The 20,521-nt window shown below is 45.4% G+C and overlaps 2 long non-coding RNA genes across 5 annotated transcripts in view; one reads left to right on the top strand and one right to left on the bottom strand.

Moving 5' to 3' along the window:
• LOC118283305 overlaps positions 1–16,260 on the top strand; it is a 41,266-nt gene extending 25,006 nt beyond the window's left edge. For 2 of the 4 annotated variants that reach the window (XR_004784498.2, XR_004784497.2), the window contains exons 2-4: positions 13,485–13,544; positions 14,160–14,294; positions 14,382–16,260. This is a non-coding gene — a long non-coding RNA (uncharacterized LOC118283305). Of the gene's footprint in view, positions 1–5,452; positions 5,781–13,484; positions 13,545–14,159; positions 14,295–14,381 lie in introns of those variants that run through there. The other 2 variants (XR_004784496.2, XR_004784499.2) reach the window with 2 other exon arrangements.
• LOC118283307 lies at positions 7,314–9,188 on the bottom strand. The gene is made up of 2 exons (XR_004784502.2): positions 8,763–9,188; positions 7,314–8,106 (listed from the first exon to the last, which is right to left on the bottom strand). It is a non-coding gene; the product is annotated as an uncharacterized LOC118283307 (long non-coding RNA).
• Positions 16,261–20,521: the final 4,261 nt, after the last annotated feature.

The raw sequence follows: 20,521 nt of genomic DNA on the forward strand, positions 1-20,521 counted from the left end.
GAGCGGGAGGCACACAGGGTTGTTTATAAAATGCCCTTGGAAAAATGAGTCTAATCCCCAGACAAACCGTAAGCCATGGGGAGAGCATTAGATAACCCACAAGCTGCAGAGTAATGAGAGTAATGAGGGAGATGGAGAGGCAGAGCCAGGACAGAGAGAATGCATCCATTTATTGGCTGTATGCTCTGATTGCCCAGACCATTTGAGACAAACTGGAGCCTGACACAGTGCTGGAGTCCATTTCATCTGATCAGCAGCAATAAGCCTTTTCCACAGCCAGTGAGTGCTCCAGGCCTGCCGCAGCCATACATCATGCACATTGTCTGACCACTTAAATTATGTCTGTTTATGTGGTGTCAACATCAGTGATCCATTGTGACTGCAAGCGTACACACACTGACTTTCAAACATGACAGTCTTGTCCCGCCAATACCAAATTATAACTGAAAATGTTTCTGGTACGGATATAACAGCATTGTGCAACGTGAACGTGTGCTTTCACTTCGAAAAGCTCAAAATGTGCCTCCTGTCACCACCTCACCTTTGTTTCACACTGCTAACAACTCTATCCTGGGGTGAGCGCTAGCTGCAGTGCAAATGATACTGCCGCGACAGCTCTCATGTCTAGCAGAGTTAGAACGTGATCGGATGCTGAGGGCGATGACGCACGCAAGCTCGACAGCAGCCAACTTTTCTGTTAAAACACAACATTGTCTGGATGTACAAGGTTTTCAGCGGATCATTTCTCACATTGCTTGTGGTGTAAACCACAGCGCTATTCCATCACAAGAGAGCACAGAGAAGCCGACAAAGGCTTCTTGGTCTCTCTCTTTTTCTCTCTCTCTCTCTCTGGCAATCACAGACACACACACACGCACGCACACACACACACACTCACACACACACACACACACACACACACACACACACACACACACACACACACACACACACACACACACATGCACACACACACACACACACACACACACACACACACAGCATGACGGACTGGCCTACCAGACCCAGAGCCCATATTCCCCAACTCCCCTTGTTGTCTCATTAGCAGTAAAAGCAGACTTCCTCTTATTTGGCCAAAAACGAGAGGGGATGGTGTGTGTGTGTGTGTGTGTGTGTGTGTGTGTGGGGGGGGGGGGGGGGGGGGGGGGGGGGGGGGGGGGGGGGGGGGGGGGGGTTGTCCTAAAGGGTAGTTTTGCAGAGCGCAGGTGAGCCACAGGGCTGGTCGGCTGCAGTGTTATTGTCTCCAGAAGGGTTCCTGTAAATGAGGGCTGACTGCCTCGGCACCCCATGCCTCCACCCCAACCCCCAGCCCTCTTCTGGCAGCCTACCCATAAACCCTGGGTGACGGAGCAGGTAATAAAGGGCCTGAACGCAATGAGTCAGCACTTTAGCCTCCATTTAATTTCATCTGAATGCAGCGCTACCCCCCCCCCCCCCCCCCCCCCCCCCCCCCCCCTCCACAGTCCTCTCCCCCCTCTCTCTCTGCAGTAGACTTAACCCATTCCTGCCTCCTAGACTTAAATGATTGCATAGCAGCACTTTCAAACCAGCAGAGCAAACACTGTCTCATTGGCCATGTGGCTTTTTTAACAAGCTGCATCCCTATCACCGCCCCCCCCCCCCCCAAGAAAATGCCAGTAAATCAGGACCGTGTGCACTGAATGTTTCCGTCCCTTGTTGTTTTTGGTATGCAGCCTCTTAAACCTCACCGTGCTGACAGTGAGTGTTGGTGTTGGAGCAGCAGAGGCGGGGGCTCGGAGGGGAATGTAGGCCACACATTCCTTTCCTAGGAGCTGTCTGAGCACAAGCAAACACTGCTGCACAATCAGTCCAGGATTTCCGCCATTCCCCAGCGTGGGCCAGACTCTTTAGTTTTCCTCTCACTTCGCACGAACCCCCAGCTCTGATCCGCACCAATGCTCGCAGCTCCCAGTCTTGCATGACGTGCGACTTTCCATCCCTACAGCAGACCCATCTCCCTCCATTAAAATGATTGCCTGGCTGTTACTGTTTGTTCCGCATCTGAATGATAAATCTTTCCAGACTGGATCGCATTCAAAATGTGTGTCACGCCTAAATATGCACACTCAGTTAAACCTGCAGTGTTTGTTTTTACTCTCTAAAATTCAGCATGTACATTCTGTAGATACTCTGTAGAACAATGTGGCTCATTCTAGTTCCAGCTTTAACTCTTGCATAGATCCTTCGGCATCCGATGCCTAATTATGGTGTGTCCCTGCGCTGTTCCCTCTTCTGCTCCACTGGGCTCTCTCATTTTTCTTATTGTTTGTGCCGTTTCCTGGGAACGAGGGATGACATTGTACAGATCTCCTCTCTCTTCCTGCTTCTCCCCCTCCCATGATAACTCTCTCTTTCTCTTTCTGTCCCCCTCCAGCTCTCTGCCTTTGTGTCTCATGCAGCTGCAGTACAATAACAGTGTTTGAGTGCAACAGTCCAGACAGGTCTTTGGTTTAAATAAGCACCCCTGGGGCCACGTACTAACCCAGCAACCCCCTGTCCAAGTCTCCCAGTCAGTCCCTCTGCACTGGGGCCCACTTCACAATACCTTCCTCCTCATGCACCCTGTTAGCCCCTCAGCCAGCCAGCCAGCCAGCCAGGCAGCCAAACCACCAAAGGAAAAATACAGAGCATGGAACTGTGATTCAGAGCCCTGATATAGAATATCACCTCCTCCCTTCTCCCCAGTCCAACAGCTGGTTTCCTGGAAGCGGACTTGTGGGGTGGGAGCGCATGTCAGGGAGGGAAGGCGGTAGAATTGAGGAGGCCCTGACTTTTTTTTCCCACATCTGCAACTCCCCATCGCAACATTGCAACATCCTAATCAGCAGCCTGTGTTTATATGAAGGGGAAAACAACCATTGTACAAAAACAAGGTTTGACGTAATGCAGCTGATCTCATTATGACATCAGCTAAGGTCTTGGTTTTTCACATCCTCGTGTGTTTGGAGGTGAAAAGGTGACGTGGAGGTGGGAGTGTTTCTTTCTCCAGCTGTCAGGGATAGATGACTTGTGCCTCAGAGAGGTGCCTGTATTTTTTTTCGTGATCTGGGAATGATTAGCTTATCTTTGAAAAAGGCCATCAACTAAATGTCTAAATTGTTAATGTAATTGTTAGCGCCTGATTCCAACACTATACCCCTATGATACAAAAAACACTAATTTATCAAACTCCCCCAGGGATCTGTGTAATCCATGACAATAAAAGAACAATTGAGCTCAAACATGCCACAGAGTAATTTGGTTTGAAGAGTTTTCCTCTGCATTTTTTCATTTGCAAGACAAGTGCCCTTAACCTACTTTAGAGAGCATGTCAAGTCATATGTCTCTGTGGCCTTTCCTGTCTACACAATGACCCTCGAGTAGCGATGAAGAATAGGAGCAGGGCTCACTTCCCTCCTGTGCATGAACAGCCTAATTCAGGAAAGCGTGTCAGTGTGAACCTTTGTCACATTGCCGGGCTCAGAATACCCATTGTTCCCTTGATAGAGTCATTCCACTTTGAAAAAGCTTTTAAGAGAGCAAAGAACATCCTGCATCCTGCGCCTGCACAGACACATCTGCATTTGTGTTCATGTACCCGGCGAACTAATGCACACATACTGGCTGTACCACTCGCTTACAGCCGCACACACGTGCATGATATAGGGAGCTTAAGAATGGAAGTAGGCTAACATGAGATCATGCATGCTCTGGCTCATTAGGTACATTTAATACAGTCTGTCTGGAAAGCCATCTGTTCCAGGTGGATGGTGCCAGATATGATGTGATTCTGATCCAGTTGTTAATGATTTTGAAAGGGGATTCTTGTAAGGTTAGACTATAGTCTGAAAACTCTTCGTAAAAAAAAAGATCAATAGGGAACCACATATATTATATTCATTGTACTGTAGAAATGGCTACATGACTGTGATATTTTTCAAGAAACTAACACTGATGCTAGCTCACATCAACCAAACTGGCAAGCCAGCGAAGATGGCAGCTATGCAGTCACCTATTTTCCCAATATTAGATGTGTTAGAAAACGAGTTAAATTGAGATGTATTTGGCCAACTTTTTATTAGCTACAAAATATGAAATTGTGAATTATAAATGGTCAGTACACAAAGACCTGGCTAAAACATGTTCGTATGTTTATTCAATCACATCATCTATGTATGAGTTATGATATAAATTGTATAATTTGTAACAAACACAAACATCAAACTGAATTTGGTTGGTGCATCATATTTCATATATCCGCAAGTCTATGTCTTGTCTATATAACTGGCTGTAGAGTGCATGTGTGTGTGTGTGTGTGTGTGTGTGTGTGTGTGTGTGTGTGTGTGTGTGAGCTCCCAAGCCTCTTTGCTCCCCCCTCTTCTCATCTCTGGCTGGGAGGGTCTTGGGGATTAACTTTCCACTTCTCTGATCCACTTTTCCACGGAGCCAATAGCTATGCAGGTCTGGAAATGTGTTATGTGACTGGGTGAGACAAAAATCAAGGCCAATTCCAAAATAATTTATGTTTCCTGTTTCAAGGTTATTTGTGTTCTTTACCTTTGCTGCCCATTCATTTCAAAGACCTCATCTAAATTATGATTCTCACCGTAAACAAGGACATCATTTAAATTCAGAGGGCGTTCGTTATTATACAGAAAACGTGACCTTGCTTCACAAATACAGTCACCCAATATACTTTTGAGTTTCTCACTGTTGCTAGCATTTAAATTCATCTCATATTTATTACATAAGTGTGTTTTGCATATTTCCATTAGGGTTTTGTATTCATGCTGCATTCCAAATCACAGTAATTGCTTCCTCCTCTTGCCTTTTTGAGTCTGAAGAGATTATGCTCTGCAGCTGCAAATGATTTTGTTTCACAATTGGACGGGAAATCCAAAATTAGGATGGGCGAATACATACTGACAAAACTTGACTTTCATAATGCAATTTTACCTCCAGCCACCACAGCGCTTAATGCACTGTGGTTTATTAGTGCAGTTTATTTCAGTTTTCTGGGAGCACTGTAAGATTTTCGGGAGAGCGTCATCCAAACCGCAGGGTAGAGATATAAAATGGTGAGTCCTTTAGGAGACAGAATTGAAAGCCTCCATCAAGGCAGCCAGAGAGGAGGGAGCTGAGGTATTCCTTTGAAGTGGGTGGCTCAGATATTAAATAATTGAGTTGCAGGAGATTAAAGTTTCAGAAGCTAATTTGGCCCCCTCCACGGCCTGTCACTCAGGGGCTCGGAGAGTCTGCAGCCTGCAGACGACTGGTGAATAAGTGTGACTCACTTCCTGTGTGTGGCTGGGGTGGAGAAACCCTATATCTGTGGCATACTGAAACAGGAAGTTCATCCAGGGCATGCTCTGTGTCTCTGACTCAGAGCGAGGTGACGCCATTTTTGCTGTCCGAGTTTTCAGGAATCCAATCCTCCATGTGCTCGAGCAACAAAGAGGCACAGAGAGGTTTCACTTCCCCTCGTTTTTCCCCCTCACAAACACTCACCATAGTTGCTGACAGCTGAACTGCTATGTGGAAAGAAGTTCATTTGCTGATGCAAGAGGAATACGTTGCTTGTGCAAGCCTGGATTTCACTGTGATTTTGATGGGAGGGTTTCGGTTTCAGTCACTGCGTGCTGATGGGGAGGCTCGACAGCCTGGAGGTGAAAGCTCCGTTATTTTTTGCCTGGAATGTGCCTCTCATCTGACATTGAAACCTAATTTTCTAGCACCTTGAGGACGACACTGCCCAAGTGGTAAAGTAATTGATATGTATGAAGACACGTAAACACAGGCACATTGTCTTTGAGGACAAACGACAGACTCTGTTGAAGGAGGTGTAAGAACATAGTGATGAATCATCTATCCCACTTTCTTTTCGTTCTGTCTCTGTGTGAGTTAATGCTGGTGCAGCGGCGCCACAGTGGGTCAGAAGTCTTCCACAATGACTCAAACCCCTGCAGTGATAATGAAAAAGAACAACTCCATCTTCCTGCATCCATAGATTGGCTGGATAATGCCCGGGTGTAAGGGGCTGTAGATTTCTTTTCCTGACTCTTTAACCTTGCAAAGATGTCAAGATGAATCAAACTTACTGTAGGTGTAGTCCAGCTGAGGCCTGAACTGTCTCCATGGACTTGAAATATAAGACTCGTCTGCGTCTGGTTCTGCCAGTCTCCCCGTGACCCTGAGCTTGTCTGTTTACAAATTCTCTTTGGAAAATTATCTCACAAAGCAAATATGTGGTATCTACTCACCTTATGTATTCAGATCTCCTGCAGTGACATCTTGTTAGTTCAACAGCCACTGTGAAAATTACAACATCTTACCTCTGTGGGTATTTGTATTGCTTAGTGTAAAGCTCCTGTCACCTGGGCCCATAATATGTTTGGACGGCCATGGGTCCGAGTTAGCTCAGGGCGGTGTTGCTATGTTGCAGGGAAAAACAGGCCTCCTGTTGTCATGTCGGCCAGAGGGCCACTGGGATGGAGAGCCAAAGCCCTGTGGTGAGATCAGTTTATGGAGGACTATGTTTAAGAATTAGCCCCTGTGGGCGGAACCAGCATCACTCTGAACTTGCATCATAAACTAGACAAACTAAATATTACTTTTTATTTGGTAAGTGTGTTGAAAACATGCTGCAGAGGTTCATACTGTATAGAGGTGTTGTATGAAGTGTGTGCACATGTATTGCAATCCTGCAGATGTTGTGGAATGTGTGAATATGTGATGTTCAAATCTGAATCTAACATTCTGTCGGTAATTCACCAAAATCTGTTGAAAAGAGGCATTAATACACATGTAGTTCACACAGTACACTCACTGGTGTAGTGTGTGAATTTTGAAAGGGTGGTGTGAACACAGTGGTTACTCACCGTAAATGACCATTGCAATATTTGACGACAATTATTTTCTGCCTAAATACGTGCTTGTTTGACAAAGAATGGTTGATCTTGTTATGTGAATCCCCTGTGTCATTAAAATAATGCTGCCATCAGCGATGACAATGTTTCCTACTATTTTCACAAGTTTGAAAATGGTTGTTGGTCCCTCTCAGTCTACTAAAGAGCCAAGATGCCAGCCATTAAGGTTCAGAAATGTTTCAAACACGTTTTGAGTATTATGAGTGCACCTCTTGAGAACTTGCAATACACTGCATGTTTCCAAAATATCAATATTAATGAACTATCTTAAAAAAACAAGTTTACTGATATTTAAGGCCCAATATCAGTGCAGTTTGAAACTTGTATATGCATGAAATAAATACACATAAAACACAAACACAGAAGAACTTGGCAAAGAGCTTCAGACATTTATTCATTTTCTGATGAAACAGCACAACAGTCTAATATCAGTCACCAAGGAAACGTCAGCATCAGCTCTAGATAAACACACAGTATTATGAACAAAACAACCACACCAACAACAAACACAGGGGTCCTCTTCAGTAGGGAGCCACGGCCCCTCACTTGCATCCCCCTTCTATTCATCTTGATCCAACCTGAAAACTCTACTGTGCCCCACAAAAGAAGCCAAATAGTCCTTGGGTTGTTTTTGAAAGCAAGGCAATTTAAACTGTCTCTGTCACTTTACCTCTCGCTTTTACTCCACTGAGATAATGTTTTCACTGCCTTGAGGGAGGATCTTTGGGAAACGCCCTACAGATGAAAGAGAGCAGTGTGACGACAGGTGAACGAAGAAGAAAAAACAGAAGAGGAGCAAACACGACCTGGCGGGGAGTTTTTAGTGGTGGCGGCTAAACAAAAGGCCCACAGCAACGCAGCTCCCTCCCTCGTCTGGTATGGTGGCCAGGCATGCTGGAGCTCAGTCTGCCTCTGTGCTCCTGTGCAGACTAGCTCCACTATAGCTGCAGGCGGGAAGGGAGGGACGGTGGGCAGGGTGTGTCTGCTTACCATGGTAGCAGGTGGGCAGATTGCACTCAGAGGTGCAGAGGGAGAGGGGGGGAGTGAGGTGGAGCAGGTGGTGTGGTGCCACTGGCTCGCTCCCAGCCGCCGCGGCGCGCCAGGTTGACTTGACACCGTCGCTGACGAAATCATGCAGACCATTAGTGCAGTCAGTCACCTTTTCAGCAGGAGAGACAAAGGCATGTCAGGTGAATGTGGAGTGTTGACACATTCATCCTTTCAGAGCTTCTCTGAGTATAACCTTTTTCTCAAAGGAACGCACATGGAACGTTCGTGTGGCCATCTGCACCATTGGATTTAATATCCAGTGATGTCAGCGGGGGACAAAGTGTTCAGACCCAACAAATGTGCTAAGTCTAAAATGTATTTCTGCGTAAGAGTCAGTAAGTGTAGCGGTAAATGTAATTATTTGACCCCACTTCATATGAATTCTTACAGATTTAGGAACACATACTTTATATTTTTTCGAGGCAATGCCTCCCTTTTGGTCACGTGACAAGAAAAAAAAAAATTTCCGCCAGAGTTTGTCCCAGATATCTGGTAATGTTTGATCCGAGCCAGCTCCACAGCAGGGTAGCGAAGGGGAAACCAAGGAGCCCCAGTTAACTAGTCCATGTCAGTCATCAACTAATTTGAACAGATATAGGCTGCAGTTTGTGTGGAGAGAAAAAATAAGGCAGCTACTTCCACGAAGAGTTTCCCAGTTAAAAACACTTCATGACCTATTTTCAGGAACACATTCTCACATTCCAGAACAATTTCTTTCTGACACTATATATATATATATATTTTTTTATATGTATATTCATTTACCTTTATTTTTCCATGGCATTTGCCATGTCTACAAAAAAGAATGATAGTGCAGTTCAGGATGGGGCTAAACAAAGCACCCGCTGTCATAAGCCATCAGATTCTAATAAGCCATAACCCAGTCCTGGGTGGGCGAGGGAAGCCGCTGTTTTTCTGCTATTTCCATTTATAGACTGCACCAACAAGCCCCCTGGGAGTTTGCTCGCCATGACTCATGTCTCCAGTGCTTCTGGTCCAGACTGCACTCTCTCCCCCCATCCTCATCCCCGAGCACCACGGCCTTCTCCACCCCGTGACTTGCTTTCGTGTTCAGCTCATCTTCCTTATTTTCCAATATTTGTTCATTATTTGTTTCCCCGTATTTTTTTTTTTTCCATTCACGCAAGATAAAGCCCTGTAAGCCTGGACAGAGAACCTGAAAAAGGTGCCCGAGGGGATGGACTCGATGGGGGGAGTGAAGTAAGAGGGTTCAGACCAGCAACTGTGGCTGCTGACGAAATAAGATAAGCTGGCTGAATCAGTACCATGTGAATAGCTGCCATACAGTACAGACGGCCGCCATTTCCCAGAACTGTTGTTGTGGTGTAACGGCAGCGTCAATATGGGGGGATGTCTCTGTCTGCCTTTCCCAGAACAGCAGCCTGCAGGCTTTTCACCATCACGTGGTCTGCTTGGCCCACCCCACCCCCTTCTCTCTTTGGTTATATTCCAGTCACGGAAACCCCCCACCTCACCACCACCATCCCTCATTCCCTCCACCCCACCCCGCCCCTTCTGTGCTCTGTCAGGTCACCCGCCTTGTTTGTTCAGATGGAACAGAAGAGGAAATGAAAGCCCAGAGTCCACTGTTAACCCATTCCTGGGACCTTGCTCCACTATTGTGTGCATTCCTGTTATTTTTCAGCTCGTTGTTTCCGCACTTTGATGATTTGTGTCTATATCAGGAGGCAGTAACCACGTTTGTTTTTCTCTATTATGGTATGGGGGGGGGGGGGGGGGGCTAACCTACACAGAGGACGCAGCTAAAAATACAAGAGAATCTCAGCTGCTCCAAATACGATAGGGTGGAAAAGCTGCACCACCTTCGAAGATAATAACTGTGGTCTACTTAATCTGCAGCTTGGGATATTCAATGCGTGTATGACTTCACTGGAAAAGTGCTGTGTCAGTGTCTAGCGGAAGATTAAGTCATATCCCTCCCTTATTCGGTTTGTTAACGTTCACACTTCCTCAAATGCATATGAGCTGCTATGTTTGTACTCTGTAATAATGCATGTGGAGGGAGCGCATATGTGAGCCTTGTGTTTATGCTCTAGTCTGCCACGTTCTTGCTTGGTTACTATGCAACCGGGTCAGAACAACATGGACACCACAGTAGCTGAATGGCCATTTTGGGTAAAAGCTCTCTGCAATAATAAACAGCTTCTGGCACGGAGAAGTTGTTTTCCAGCTGCAGATCGGTGCCAAAATACAGAATTAACTGCAATACCATTTACTGCTGTGGAAAAACATCAGCCGTCCAAACCCACATACCTTCAGAGGCTTTGAACAGCTTGTAATCCCTCAGCAGCTAGATGGCTCTCAGAAACAAGCCAGCTCAGGCCGCTGCCAGAGAAATTACTGCATAGTTATAGTGTTACATTCATATAAGCTAAAGTGTTCTCTCCTCACTCGGTTGGAGAGGGTTTTTTCAGAGGACAGAAAAGTAATTGCGTGTGCTTAAACTTCTGCTTCTTATCTCAACTCGACCACAGCTGGCTGTTGTGTTCACTGGGAGCCCGGAGATGTCTTTACACGGGGAAGATAAGCCCGAGAAGCACAAAACAGCTGCCTTGGATTCTTTTTCAGTGTTGGAGCAGGAATGCTTCATGCTTGTTTTGAAGAGGCTCCAAAAGATATTTGGAGTGATTTGAGGCAAGATCAACTGAACTTTAGCCTCTCTCAGAGGAAGGGAAGAGAAACAGAGACACAGTTGTGGCAGGAGTCTTTGAGGCTCAGATGCATTTAGAATTAGACAAAGTGAGGCTATGTGGCCAAACATTACCGTGCTGTGGGTTGCTCATTTATTCACCTAATGTACCCAGTTATGCTCTGCCATTTATCTCTTATGGGCTCAAATCAGTGGGAACTTATGTGAGTACAGCTTGTGCAAACTGCCAAGGCTACAGTTTGTGCTGAGTTGTGACTATAAGGGCCACACTGTGTTATAGCCTTGCGCTGACATGTCATCATCATGGCCTCCATGACCACACCAGTTTTCTTGGAATCGCTGGGAACATGACTATTTTCCCTGGCAGCGAGCCACTTTAAACAGATCAGTCACAGAGTGCGTTCTGCAATTGAGTCAAATAAACAGGATAAACTGGACAGTAAACAGGGGAAGGAGGGCAGGGCGTCGCAGGAGAGCTCCGGCCTCTCAGGTGCTGCTCCACCCTCGCTGTCGAGGCAGAACGTTTGTGTGGGTCAGCCACCCTGCTGTCATTGGCCCCCACGCACATGAACTGTAATGTACCCAAGCTGAACAGGCAGCATGGTGTGACACTTTCACACACATGTGCACAGTTCTGAATGGTAAATACAAAAGCATGTATTTATGTCACAACATGCTACTTATAAATCCTGTTATGTGATCACATCTGAGGCTTTCAAACAGTGGCGTGGGTGTTACAGCCTCAAGAAACAATGAACGAAAGAACAGACATAAGAGTCGTATCGATCTTTTCATCTAACTACAGAAAAGGGAACGAGCGAATTTCTCAAAATGTCAAACTAGCCTTTTTCCCCCTGTTGTTTGTAGGTTACAGATCCATTTAAAATTCACTGTACATGCTGTTTAGGATCTAGTTAGCTAAAAATAGAATCATATCAGCATCATTTGCAGATTTCCGTTCACTCTTTACCCCAGTAAACATCTTTTAGAGAGACTTTTTATGATGTGTAGCTAATTACATGTCCGATCTTTGAAAAATGGTGGTTACGGCCAAGTTTATTCTGATTTAGAGCTCTATGTTGTTGTTTCTGAGGTAATTTTAAAGTTAGTTGAGAGTATTGAGAAGTATAGAGGAGTAAGGTGAAATCCTTTGATACTCCGGCACAGAATGGAAGGGGTCGGAGGTCATGACCCTGCCTAAGGACACAGATAAGGTCATCTTTGTGATTTGTGGATAAATTCATGATGCCATTGTGCCCTGGGCTGTACGCAGGCAGGACTTCAGTCTCCCTCCGTGATCAGTGGACCTGGGTTGTTGTGACTGGGCCAGTCTGACAGATAGACCATGATGAGAGTCAAGGCTGAAAGCCAGGCTCTGTGACTGCAGGTTCGAGGCCAGGCCAGCGATGATGCAGGCCCAGGGAAACAGAGAGCACATTGGACAGCCCTGGCTCTGGCCCCGGGGCCCCCCGAGCCCCTCCTGTGCCTCGGAGGCACTTCCTGCCTCTGTCATTCTACCAGCAAATCCAATCCCTGATCAAAGGCCAAGGAGAAAAAAGGGGAAAGGGAAGAGACAGGAGACAGAGAAGTGAAAAGGGCGAGGGAGATTGACGTGTGTGTTGGGGGGGAAAGGGAGAAAAAAAAAACAAGTCACTCTTTATCTGACAGGGGAGGCAGCTGCTCGGGCCGGGGCACCTGTGTGCCTGCTGCCTCTGACGCCAAGCTCCGCCCTTGTACCCACTAGTGCCAGACCAGTGAAAAGTTGCCATGGCAACACCCCCGGCCCACAGTCTGAAATAAACAACCTTTCAACCTCATCTGAGGAGGGTAACCTTTAGATGATCTGTGTGCAGGCGGAGGTAGCGCTGGCACCGCAGACATGACTAATTACACCTCTGCCAGGTTCTCATTGTGCCCATTTTATGTGTAAATATCTTTGTGGAGAACTAAAATTAGTTTTTAGCACTCAATTTCTGAAGGCAAAGGAGCGAACCCACCTGTTCCTGCGCCTGCCAGAGACAACACAGAAATCCTGCAGGACTCAGACAGCGCCATTGTTTCAGGGCAATTACCCGGGCCAGATTAAAAAATCATCTATCATTGAGCAGATGTCCTCGCTCTTTCCCCCAAACACGGGGAGGGGGGGGGGGCTTATTACATCTCACCAGTCGGGATACGGACAGTGGAACCCTTTTCTTAGGATTGGCTATGTCCTTTCTGTTTAGAATCTACACACACACACACGCACACGCACTCACCGGTGTAGAGGACAAGGCTTGTGGTTCTAAGCAGAAGTGACATCCCATTCGTTTGAGCTGGTCGGGGTCTGATGTCCCCCATCTTATTTTACAAGGCTTAGTGCTGTGAAATGACATTGGCCCGGCTCCAGCAAAGACCAACGCAGTGGCTAGCATAGCTGAAGCTGGCTCACTCTATACCGCACACACACACATGCACGCACACGCAGAGTGACTATCGACTGTCGGTCTGCAGCTTGAAACTGTGTTATGGTTAAACGCCGCCATTCAGTATCGTTTTACGGCAGTTAATATTCTGAAGCGGTCACCGTCTCTCGTTGCTAAAAATATGCCCGACGAGTGCTCACTAATTGATGTCACATGTGAGGCTGGACTCGTCACGTAATAGGAGTTGATTGCTTGATAGAATCGGTGCTATGAAGTACACCTCAAATGTTACTGTAACTTGATAAACGTCTGCGATTGCCCGCCTCTGTATTTTCCAGAAGATCCCCTGTCGCGTATGCCTGAATGAGCTCTCTGCTTTGTTTTTTCCAGCTCTTGCTAGTGGTCACTTGCCAGCGATGATGCAGCCGGATTGGGGAGACAGTTGCCATGGTAAACACGTGCACGCATGCACGCACGCACGCGCACACACACACACACACACACACACACACACACACACACACACACACACACACAGAGAAGTAATAATCCTTCTGTGCAGGACTAGTGAAATTATTGCCTTGCTATTATAAATGTTCTGGTTAGGAACAATATAAGACGTGCAAATATATAGAAACTGACAAATAATTTCCTCAGAAGAGGAAACAGTCACATGCAGATAGTCAGTTACTTTCACTCTGTATGTGAGCCTGAGCTCATTGACTGACTGCATGCAGGGAGGCTCTGTATCCACCTCGAGTGTGAATAGCTCGGATGTGCACTGCATCCATTGTGAAGCAGAACCAGAAACAAAACAAGTAGAAACCGATGGCAAGTTTACAATATGTTGTGTGTTCAGTCATCACCAGCATCTCACCACGTTCTTTGACTGGAGGTCACAAATGAAATCTTGTCAGTGTGGCTTTAGCCCGCTTCCAGTAGTCAGTGGTGTCATTTGTCTGACTTGTCTGCATCTGTTCTTTTGAAGGTTTTGCTCTTTCATCCCACTTCATTTAATCTCGCCTGTCATTACAGCAGCTCTCCTGTCAATGTGTTTCCATGCAGGGTGGTTTCACGGGGCCGAGTGGAGTGTTGGAGGGGGGATGATTGATGGCGGCGGGCGGGCAGCTCTGGTGCAACGTGGAGCAGTGAGCAGGCGGCGCCGAGAGATGATAGAGGTGGCATATGATAAACGAACAGGTGATGAAACGAGGCTTTTGAAGGGAAACTATTTCTGTTCCTACCTCAACCGCTCATTATTTACTTTTTGTTTTTATGTTTCCGCAGAGGCCACCAGCAACCTTCAACTGGTACTGAGTCCACTGTAATAAGTGGAATTTCTCACCTGGCCCTTCTAATATTTTTCCAAACTTTAAGTAAAAACTATGAAAAGATTCTCACATAAAAACACCAAACCCATTTTTACAAGACTGGACCTCACTGACAACACAGTTTCTGTTCAATCATTCTTTGCTTCTTCAGATCCTCTTGATTGCGGAATAAATCTGCCCGGGCTTTGCCTGTGCTCTGCTCTGCATAGTCCATTAATATTCCAATCATCCTCTATATCAGTTAAAGGGGGAAAGACAGACTCCTCTTCATCTCCCAAAACACCAGCTGTGCAGAGCCGTGAGACATCCACACATGCACACTGAGCTGTAAACAGAGCACTGCAGACACATTAATAGATTTATACATGCAGGCAAACTTATATAATTGAGGAGTTTGCTAGGCATTGGCATCAATTTTGCATGGGGCTCATCCTGCATGATTCACAACGTGCACAGCCTCTTGTTCTTTCCTTACATGTATTCACAAATTTCAACTCGAGGCACCTGCACACTAGTGGAAAGAGAGAAAGTCGAGAGGAAGTGAGTTGCTTCATGGGCAGATATCATCTCCTGCAGTCAGATGGGTGTTGATAAGCTGCTGGCACCCCCAGCAGTCCCCCCTTTCATATCCTACTCATCCTCCTGCCAACCCATCATTTCTCAGAGCCTGTCCGTCACTCACGCTCCATGCTATCCTTGTGTTTTCAACTCTTAAACTCGAGAACTGCATTGAAGCAGTAGTTTTGCCCTGTACCCCTGGGCTTTGCTGGTCCCCGCTCCTCTAAAGCGATTAGTCACTCAGGCATCGAATGGACCAAGAGTCTGGAAGCTTCTGATAGAGGACCGCTCGCAGCCCGAGTGACAAACTCAAGGACGTTTTCGTGTTGCCGTTGCTGTTTGTTGCAGTTGTTTATGTGGACGGCTGCGTGAGAGTGTCCAGCTCCTGGGGGCCGTGTCGAGGCAGCGGGCCATGGTAATTACATGCCACTCGTCACAGTGCCTTCTCTCTCTGCTCTGACCAGCGCCAGCAAAAAGCTAACAGCTTGTGTGTTATCTTCGTAATGATTCACCCATCGGTTCACATGGACACAGCACTTTCCGGTCTCCCTGCACACAAACACTCATCCCATGCTCTTGCACAAATTTAACCAACAGCACACGTCGATTGTGCTGTACATACGTGGATGTGGTCTCGAATGTGCAGCTCAGAGTCACAAGTGTTGGGCTCCGTTTCCTGACTGAATTCTTATTTTCTGAACTCCAGTGCCTCATTTAGTCATATTTAGAATCAGCAAGGCAAATCTGAAATGCAAACCCATCCGAGTGCATCTTAACACACACAGGGTAAATTAGAAAGGTTGCTGAGCAATACAGTGGGTTACCTTGTTTCCCAGGAAACAACAAAATCCAATTAAAGGAACCCATGAACCATAGCAACATGTGGTAAACACAGCATGGCACCGCCGCAAGGTTGTTATTCAATCATCAGAAGTAAAACAAACAATTACTTGTAGAATGACCCTAATGCGGGAACAAATGAGAATTTATGCATGAGGAAGAGTGGGTTGGGAATGGAAGTGATTCATCCCTCATGCACGTCAGCAAGAGGCTGCTCGAGCTCCTTATTCACAAGAATAATGATATTACTGATGAGACAAGCATTGTGAGGAATTTATTATTTTGCTGTCTAAATGTCTTTCATGTTCTGGACAAAGCATTTCCAATGATTTTACATTTCAAAGAGAACCCACCGTATTGTTCTTATCAGGATTGATGGAGGTATGTTACCCATGCTAATTAACTGTTGCTAATTTTGTGTTTGAATAAATTTGAATCCAAAGGGCGGTTTCTTAGAGCTGAGTCATTTTTCATGAGGCTTCGACTATTTTATTTTGACAATATTTTATCTTTGAATGTAAAGGAAGTCGTAACACCTGAAGAATCAGCAGATAGGAATTCACACATCCCCCGTCTCTTGAATTACATCGTGAATATAGATCCCCAACACAAGCGGATCCGTATTCTCGTCACGGGCTGTGGCGGTGATGAGGAATCACTATGAATAGGAGTCATTGTAATTTTGTGGAGGAATCACATTTCAAAGCTGGCTCACTCTTCCAGTTGCCATGGCAACAGTCTAACAGAGCGAGCGTAGGATGGCTGGATGGGCGGACGATCAGACTATTGCAGGAAAAAATACTGCAGATGTTGCTGACACTATATTTTAATCCCTGTCATTTAACAATCATAAGCAGAATACAAACATTTAATAAGTTGTTTGTCACTATTTGATATGGTTGTAAGCAGATTTTAAATATAGATTAAAAAAACATATATTTTTTTATGTGTGTCTGCAATTAATTGAGACATCAGAAGTAATTATATGCCTGATCACAACCCTTCAGATCTTAAGTGGAGAACAGCATGACGAAGTGGCTGCAAAGGAATTAACAGAGTAAAAGCTAAATTAGCTTCTGAGCATTACGCACGGCCACGTGTTCAGGCTGTCCTCCTGTGCCTCCGGAGTTCTGAATCATCACATTATGTTTAAGGTCCCATATTATCAATTTCCGCAAAAGTAACTCTCATTACAACTCATAAATGCTAGTTCAGTATACACAGTAACTGTAAGTCATTCCCATAATTAACAGTAAGTTTATTGGGGATAGAGTTAGTGTTAATGTTTATATAATTACAGCCAAGCATTCATTAACTTTTTATACACCAGTTGTGGATACTATATTAAAATAGTTATTAATGACAGACATGAATAAACAATAATAACATTAGAATGTGATATAAACCATCAATTAATAGATTATATGCTGATTTCACTGTATTCGTCTTGTGTTTTATTTAAATATTATAGATATGGTATACTGTCGAATACATTTGGGAGTGGAACACTTTAAAAAGAGGCTTTAAAGTACTGGTGAGCCAATATCTTGTGAAACTGCTGCACACAAACCACGTCACGATTCCCTTTACATATTTTCTCTTCCTGGCTGATAGCATCACTCGTGAGTTAGCAGACAGATGGCCTGTGCACATCTACAGCTGACTCCGGGTTACTGGTAGCGGAGGCTCTGCTCTCCACTACAGGCTGTTAATCATGCTGTTCTGAGCTGCAGCCTTTCCACTGATATACAACGTTTAGCAGAATGGCAGCACGATGATTAAATCTTGTGTTGCAGAAATGTTGCATGGAGTACGAGATTGCCTGTGTGCAGCTGAGCCGATGCTGGATGTGATTGAGTTGTTGTTGTGATTGGAAAATACTCCCCTCCCCCAATCACTCCCCTGGCATCTCCCCCATCTTGAGACTGGTTGTGACTTGTTACCATGGCGATAGCGGGCCTTTTTTTTACCTGCTTATAAGGGGAAGGAGGGGAGCTCGTGACTTCGAAGCTTGGGTTACTAGCCACAGTGGATGGAGGGAGGTCCAGTGGGGGGAAGGGGGGACTTCACACAAAGGCTGCACTGTGTTCTGCACATCCATTCGCTGCTCGAGCGGCCAGGGAGGGAAACAAGATCAATGGCATGAAGTAGTTGATTAGAGTAACTCAATATTACGACTTAAGTTTCCCGAGATGCTTTTAGAGGCAGCGAGGAGCCGCCATATCAGGCCCCGCTCTGCCTATCGCTCATGTAAGCAGACAGAATCATTGCCAAGCTCCACACACCATGAATAAACTGCTAAATGTGGGATTGACTTCATCGCTCCCAACGGGAATCCTATAGTGACACATATTTACCTTAGCCTCATGCTGCAATCTGGAGCTTACCCTGAAAGGGAGCAACAGAGTTTAATGTGCTTTCCCCAGAGATCTGAAGTAGCTGTCATTAATTGTACACATAGAAATTGCTACGTGCCACAGCCGTCAAACAAACCATCTTTAGTGTTTTCTGTCATTAGACTCACTAATTTGTCAATCATTCTTTTGAGGATCTGCAGGATGTACCTTGCCCTGACTAGTCAGACTTCAAGGCCTCCTTCGGTTTATTTACACACTGACTGGCTATGGAGAGGCTGTTTTACGCAGAGAAGTAATTAATTTTTGACTAATCGTGTGCCAGTTGCTTGACAACAGCAATTACATCTTAATGAGTGAGAAGCTTAGTGTCAAATGATTGAGATGCAGCTGGGATTGTTGCTAAATAGCTTTTAAGCCCTTAGAAAAGCCAATGGTGACAACATGCGGGAGCCTAAATACACATTTTCAACTTCAAACATTATTTCATTGAGTTGGATTTATGTGGGGCAATATTCAAAACCTGAGGACTGAAGTACAGTAAACAGAGAGGGTCAAAATGTAAAGTGTGCCAGTAGGACTGTAAGAGGCTCACCTTTGTGTTTTCTGTGCGCTTTACTTTCAGCCGAGTGAGCTGAAGTCAACACTGCCACTGTACATTCACTCAGAGCTGAGCAGCTGCGCAAATGGCCTCAGGTTTCCCCTAGAAACAGGCCAACGCATTCCAGAGACGCATCAATGGGATTTGTTGTTATGATGGAGCGGGGCTGGCAGTGGCCAGATTTGGAAGGACTGTTGCCATGGAGACCACTCGAAGGGCCAAAAGCAGCTGTAGACAGTCAGCTGATGCCCTTTGGGTAAATCCTTTCAAACATGATTTGCTTGCTTCTTTATTAATATATTTCCCTGTCAGCTAAGAGAAAGCCCCCTCAAATGGATTCTGCCACTTTGTATCCAGTGAGAGGATGTAGGTGGAAAGCTGCAATATGACTCGCAACCTGGTTTTAACTAACTGTCAAATGAAATTGTAGAATGTGCTGCACCCTTATGGGTTTGCAACAATCAGCTAATTCATCAGTTACTCATTCAACAGTTATTTAATTAATACATTTATCTGAATCACTTTTTGAGCAGATTTGCCATATATTTGCTGGTTCCAGCTTTTTGAATGTGAGCTTTTTTACCCAATGCTCCCTGTTTTAGATGTTTGTAAATTGAATATATTTGGGTTTTGAAATATTGGTCAGGTAAAACTTCAAATATGAATCTGTCAGGCTTAAGATGAAAATAATCATTTGCAGGCCTGCACCACCACTCTTCTAGCCCCTGGGGGGGAAAAAAGAGGCCTTCTGTTTCCAAGGCCACTTCCTTGTGTTACACTCAATGTTAATGTATTCAGCATGTCACCATGTGAGTCACATGTTGCATGTGTGATACGCGCTGTCTCTGTCGAACAGGCCGAAGTCTGTGTGAGCGCTGGTGAATTGGACGTGTTTGAACAGATAATGCAGCCCGCCACGTCAGAGAGGACAATGTGATCTTTTCTGGTCCGGAAGAGAGTGTGTAACACTATCTGCAGCTTAAATGGAGCGGGACAAAGAGTCAGGGGATCGTCGTGTATCACTCCTGCCCCTATCCTGCTTGAGACAACAGTGGGCGTGTGCCACGGCATGGTTTTTAGTTGCTGTTTTGTGCAAGTCATGAATAATATTCTCACATCGTGTCATCCAACCTTCCCTTATTATCAGTGAATGTCGTGCTTCGACCAAGATAGGAGCATGTTATGTTGCATCATAGCTCCGTAGCATTTTATTTCAGGACCACCCGGTCACAGTCAGAATACCTTCCACCAGTCACGTCATGACTGCAGGTGACGATACTATACAAAGTAGTTAAATGTTGCTGAGCTTGTTTGAACGTTGGGGAGATTATTCAGAATATTCTCATTTGTTTATAGCCGTTAGAACTGGGGTTTTTAAAGGCGAGACAAACATCATCTGCCAACATCACTGTTTACTCTTTAAACACTGTGGAGAACAGGTTTTAGGTTTTGAGTCACTATACTTTCAATTGAAAATGATTGTGGTTTCAAGGATCTTGGAAATTTCCAACAATTCATTTTACATTCAAATAATTGCAAAAACCTTATGGTCAAGGAACGACATTTTAAACGTATGACATTTTGACCTCACGGCAGTGAAAGATGGAGGTGGGTGTGGGTTTGTGTGTGCACGATTGCGTTTGCTCTGCAACTAATCCGGCTCGTTTTACATCGCTCTACCAGTAATCGTGGGAAAGAATGCAGCTCCTCTACTGTACTTGTTTTCCTTTGTGTCACAGGTGT

Source organism: Scophthalmus maximus, chromosome 10 (genome assembly GCF_022379125.1).
Source record: "Scophthalmus maximus strain ysfricsl-2021 chromosome 10, ASM2237912v1, whole genome shotgun sequence".
Taxonomy (NCBI): domain Eukaryota; kingdom Metazoa; phylum Chordata; class Actinopteri; order Pleuronectiformes; family Scophthalmidae; genus Scophthalmus; species Scophthalmus maximus.